The sequence below is a fragment of the Haliotis rubra genome, unplaced genomic scaffold (assembly GCF_003918875.1).
Source record: "Haliotis rubra isolate DU_JTF1 unplaced genomic scaffold, ASM391887v1 Scf1713, whole genome shotgun sequence".
NCBI lineage: Eukaryota > Metazoa > Mollusca > Gastropoda > Lepetellida > Haliotidae > Haliotis > Haliotis rubra.
The window spans coordinates 53,258-59,657 of record NW_025765685.1 but is presented as its reverse complement, the minus strand read 5'-3'; positions in this window follow the sequence as shown (position 1 = coordinate 59,657).

Below are 6,400 nucleotides of genomic sequence, written 5' to 3'. Positions count from 1 at the left end.
AGCGGTGGGGTAGCCTAATGGTTAAAGTGTCCGCTCGATCGTCACGCCGAAGACCCGAGTTCGATTCCACACGTGGATACAGTGAATGAAGCTCATTTTATGCTTTCCCATGCAGCGATATTGCTGGAATATTGCTTAAAAACTGTGTAAAACCATACTCACTACAAATGAAGCTATGTCTTTGGCGCTTAGATGCTGACAACATTAATTGAAAGTTTATTATAAAGTACATTTACACTGGTATGTTTTAGCAACAATCTGAACAAATAATCCACTACCTCAACTAGTATTCCAACATGTTTATGTTTCTGGATGTAGTGTGTGCCGCAGAGCTGGGGTTCTCCTGAAATTATTCTTCCCAGTGGATCCCAGAGGCTCATACTGTTCTAAAAAGCCAGATCAGTCAGTTCTCGTATTCTTCATTTTCTTCAGGATTTTCTAAAGGAACTCTTAAGTGTCTCAGGTACTGAAGTGATACACAAATTACAGTCAACTTCTTTGAGTCGCATTTTAGAAGTTGGTAAGTACAATATTGACAAATGTAAGGAACTTTTATATATTGTGAGTGAGGCGTTTCGATACAGATGTCTTGTTGATACAAGAATATGTATTGAAAAGTCACACTCACAAAATGAAACAAGTTATCCATATATTTGTCAATGTTGTACTTTCCAACTTCTGAAACGAAAGCCGACATCATCATAGTGCCAGGGGTTGAGCTGCATGGATAATCTCTCGCCGATATGCCTCTTTAATACTAATCTGTATGCGACAACAGCCGTGGGTAACGTGTAGAAGACAACGACTTTCATTCGTCCAATGAACCCTTTACCTTGTCCTCAGGTGTTCTCGGATCCTGCACCACGACAGGATGTTCCTGCCTATGCATATCGGTGAGGTAGGGATGTCTGATCGGATGACGTTCCTAAGACAATCAGTCCACAGCCAGCTTCTGATGCTACTGGTGGAGAGTCGGACTCATGCTCATTGCCGGCGCAGTTCTTCAACACGGGTCACGGGATAGCGTCTTGATAAATGAATTAGGACTCAAGTCATCACTATCATTGCTCTTCTACGTCTTGAAAGATCCTTCACATCACTGGTGGCCATTTGCTTCCTCACAAGTTCACTAATCGTCACGTGTTTGTAGTGTTCCAGGTTAGCACCGGTGTGGCGACAGGACATACCGGTACAGTGTTTGGTACTCTCGAGGTTGGACTATGCGAACAGTTTGCTTCTAGGGATCAGTAAAGAATCACTGAGGAGACTTTAAACAGTCCAAAATGTAGCGGCAAGAATCGCTACACGTGCCCCAAAGTACTCTCACATTACGCCGATACTGAAGTCATTACACTGTCTTCCGGTTGAGGAGAGGATAGTGTTTAAAGTACTCTGTATCACATTCAAGAGTCTAAAAGGCATGTCGCCAGAATATCTAAGTGAACTGCTAAACCCCTACAAACCATCCAGACAACATGCGATCTGACAGCATATTCTTTCTGAAAACTCCTTCTTATAGATTTGCCTCTTATGGAACGCGTTCTTTCAGTGTTTGTGCTCCATCGTTGTGGAATGAACTGCCCCTCGCCTTAAAACTGTCCCCATCTTTTGCTGTGTTCAAATCACATCTTAAAACGCATCTCTTTTCACTGCACTATTGACTCTATTCAAATATTATTGTTATTTTGTAGCGCTTTAAGCAACCACTTAGTGGTTGGATTTAGCGCTATATATATTTCCAGTATTAAGTTGAGATGAGTTAGGCTTTACGTCACATCGGCATTATTCCAGCCATATAGTGACGAGATCAAGTTTCCATTCATTACCGTTTTAAGTCCAAGGTCCAGTCCAAAAGGGTTATATTTAATATATATATATAGAGGTACAATTAGGAGAATACGAGTGAATTGCAATAATTTGATAGGTGAAAGATAAAGTCATCAGAAACATATTACCGAATTTTCAATTAAAAGTATGTATAATTATGTTTTAATCGCTAAAACAGTTTCTGTAAATCTCAGCTTCGGCCATTAAGCATATTTCGCTGGAACCCACGTGACCTTTCCGCTCGTGACGTAAAATGTGCCGTCCGCCATATTGCCAAAGACCAAGCGCTACAGTAATACAAATCGTGTTGTTTCTGTCGTTTTTTTTTAAATGGTACGATGGTGTATTGCGTTGCCTGTGGATGCACGGAATCATCGAACATGGGAAAGCACCACCATTTCTTCCGTTTTCCAAGTGAAATGACAGATTTCGGCAGGAGAAATGCGCCGATCATTCCGAGTCGGACGCATATGAAAGAGACAAGCACTCATGGGGTATGGAAATCCCCAATCTAGGCTGAAGAAGGAAAAAGTACCCACGAGATTCATTACTTATACTCCATCATTCCCTGTAACAACTTACTGTCAGTGGTATTTTTAACATAAATTAAATCAAGTCCGATTGCCAGTCGAATTGCCCCCCGCTACAAAATGGCCCAGCAAATTTTGTCAAATTGCCCCAGTGGGGTAGTCAAAATGCCCAAATTTATTTAAAATGAATAAATGTAGGCCATAAATGCATAGTTTTGTCAACTTTGATATTATGTTCTTCTTATATAAGTATATACATAGTTATGAGTTCACTGATGAAACATTTATCAGAAATAGTACTTCCTGATAACTTTATATGAATAACATAATATCATAATAAGTTGACAAAAACTATGCATTTACGGCACATATTCAATCGTTATAAATAAAATTTGAACAAATTAGAATGAATGACCAAATTTGCTGGGGCATTTTGTAGCTGGGGCAGTTCGACTGGTACACATGAGATATATTATCAAAATCAGTAAGAGATTTCACATCAGCTTGAAAATGTTCCGCTATAACGTTCTTTTGGGAATTGGAGCCCTAAATGATGCAGTCAACTCGAAACATTGCCGAATACAACGGCAAATCATGAAGTACTTGTTGCTTTCATTGTTTTCCATTTTGTCCAATTACGCACGTCGGCATCAGACTCGCTATTTGTCAGTAGTGTGTGCCGTGAAAGTTGTTCTGTACTCTCATCGGCTGACAGGATGTCATTCTAAGGCTATGACCGAGTACCATAACTATTTCCCTAACCAAACAATGGGGAAACATACGTTGTCCTGACTAGTATTTTATAATTCACCAGTTTTCGGGGAATAACTTATCTGCGTCGCGAATATTATCTCTGCTTGACCAGGCTGGGATCTTGTATCGAGACTTGATATGTTATTAATGAGATCTAGGATCCTAATTTTATTTCAACAAAATAATTCCAGTGTAATTTTTGAAGCAGATAATTTTTATTTTCCCTCGTCTGAAGCATAATTATTTTGTTTTTAAATCCGAGACACCCTACAGTCACCCATTTGACACAAAATGAACTGTAATCACATTTTTTTAAAATAATTCTTAGGGCTGGAACTGTTTGACATTTTGCTGACAATTAATCTTGTTAAATGATTTGGTCTAGTTTTAAATTTATTTTGACCTCAAGCGGTGCCTCCGTCTCGCTTGATACTTCTTCTTCATCTTCATTGGAAGGTTGTCTTGCAAGATGTAAAATCGGATCGTATTGATACGGTCTAACATCCATTTCAGAAATGACATCAGGAACACCTTTTACTGCTTCAGAATCTATGGAAACTGTTAAGTTATGAGGTAAAATCAAAGAGGAAGCCATCAGCAACAGGCACTTATGACGTCATGTCATGTGATACCCCCACTGCTCATTAACTGTCAGGTGTTTCCGTAATAGGTGGAAATACGAGTACGTTTTTGTGTTTTTATTGCTATTTTAAAAACTTTTTGTTCAATTTTAATCATGGAGTGTGACTTTTAGAATATCCTTTACAATATATCAAAAGTTTTGTTTTCGTTCGTATTCTCCTTTAACAATGAGATGTCCGCTCACGCGGGCAAATAGATCTTTTTAGATTTCTCACTTCATAATGTGAATCCCTTGCAGTCGAAAAGTCCACACAGTCAAGCAGAATATGCTTGATGGTAATGAGTGAGTGAGTGAGTTTAGTTTTACGCCGCACTCAGCAATATTCCAGCTATATGACGGCGGTCTGTAAATAATCGAGTCTGGACCAGACAATCCAGTGATCAACGGCATGAGCATCGATCTGCGCAATTGGGAACCGATGACATTTGTCAACCAAGTCAGCGAAACTGACCACCCGATCCCGTTAGTCGCCTCTTACGACAAGATAGTCGCCTTGTTATGGCAAGCACATGGGTTGCTGAAGACCTATTCTACCCCGGATCTTCACGGGTCGCTTGATGGTAAACACTTCATCGCAAGAGACACACATGTGAGGTCCATCCCCATCCGTTTTCAGCAGATAGTCATGAGTAAACTGACTGTGGCCAAAACGATATCGTCGTAAAATCCCCTCATCACGTCTTGACTGACAACCCAAGTAGGTATAACCAATTGTTGGTTTCAATTCATACAGTTTATTTCTTCCTACTTGGGTGTCCCACCTTTTTTGCATGAGGTCCCGAGTGTAGCTTTTGATAGTGGGTTTGAAATCACTGTATGGGATCAGCAGTGGAGTTAAGGGTTTGTCAAGAGCTGTTTTAGCTTCAGCATCGGCCTTTGTGTTACCTGCTATGCCGACATGACCAGGCAACCAGCAGAGGACGATGTCGCATTGGCCAGTGGAAAGATCATTGTAAAGTTCCAAGATGTCCAGGATGATAGGGTGACTTGAAGTAACATTTTGAAGTGCTTGAAGGCAAGATAATGAATGTGTAAAAATGATGAAGTTTTTGGAATGGTTCTGCTGTTTAATATAGCTCAAAGCTGTGAAGATAACTTGGCCTCAGCAGTGAAAATGGAACTATTGTCAGGAATTCTAGGGGAGACAGCCTTGGATCCAATGACTGTAGCACTGGCAACTTGGCCATCATCCTTGGATCCGTCAGTGAAAATGAGATCTATGGGTGTTTAAACTGTTATACTTGGAGCGTAACTGGTTGTAATCCTGTTGGAACACCAAAGGATTTGTTTCTGACTATTTGAGTTTGGTGAGGGTAAGATCCACCTGTGGTTTCACCATCTGCCACGGTGGCGAAGACAGAACCTGGACACGTGCTATGATATTGAGGTCAATTTTAGCTGCAGATATGTGTGGTTGAATACTGCAGTGAAAGTTTAATGCGGCGTTGTTCAAGGGAGGGTTCGTTAACCTCCGCATATAGACTGTCTACCGGAGAGGTCCTAAAGGCTCTCAGGCCTTGGTGGTGGATAGAGTCTAATTTTTCTAAATTGCTTTTGAAGGCTCCACCATAGACAATGAAGCCGTAATCTAGTTTAGAGCGCACCAAAGATCTGTACAAGTGAAGTAGGGTAGTCTGATCCGCTCCCCACTCTGGATTTGATCGACTTTTAGCAAGTCAAGAGCCTTCAAACATTTGTCTTAAATATTTTATGTGTTGTAAGAATGTCGAGTGGCGGTCGAATATGAGTCCCAGGAATTTGGCCTCTTCTACTACCTTGATAGGGGTGCCATCTAAGGATAGGCATGGATCCTTGTGTGGTTTGTATTTACGACAAAGTGAATACAATTTGTTTTGGATTTTGAAAAACCTAAAGCCATTTTCGTTGGCCCAATTTGGATTTTGTTAAGGCAGAGTTGTAGCTGCCTTTCTATTGCGTGCATGTTCTTACCACGACATGAAATATTGAAATCATCCACGAAATGGGACCCGTCAACACAGCTGTTCAAAACGTTAGTGAGGCAGTTAATTTTGATGCTAAAAAGTGTGACAGACAGGATGCTGCCTTGAGGGACGCCCTGGTCTTGGTGGAAATAATCACACAATGTGGAACCTAGCCGTACTTGAAATTGTCTGTTGTTTAAAAACTGAGATATGAACTGAGGTAATCTGCCCCTCAATCTAAATTCATGTAAATCTTTTAAGAAACCATGTTTCCACGTTGTATCATATGCTTTTTCCAAGTCGAAATGATTCCAGACGTACCAGATGGTCAGTGGTACTTCGGTTCTTTCGGAAACCACATTGGAGGTCACTAGGAAGGTTATTGGCCTCCAAGTACCAGATTAATGGATTGTTGACCATGCGCTCCATGGTTTTGCAAACACAGCTAGTTAGTGATATAGGACGGTAGTTGAGGGGTTGGTATGATCCCGGTGGGGCTTTGGTATAGGGATGATAATGGCATTGTGCCACGAAGGAGGAAAGTTTCCGGTTGTCCAAATGTCATCAATTATATTGAGTAATGTTTCCAAACATGAATCAGGGAGGTGTTTCAGAAGCTGATAATGAATATCATCAGGTCCTGCTGCAGTGTCGTGAGCCTGCCCCAAGGCAGTACGTTGTTCATGGAGAGAAAAAGTTTCATT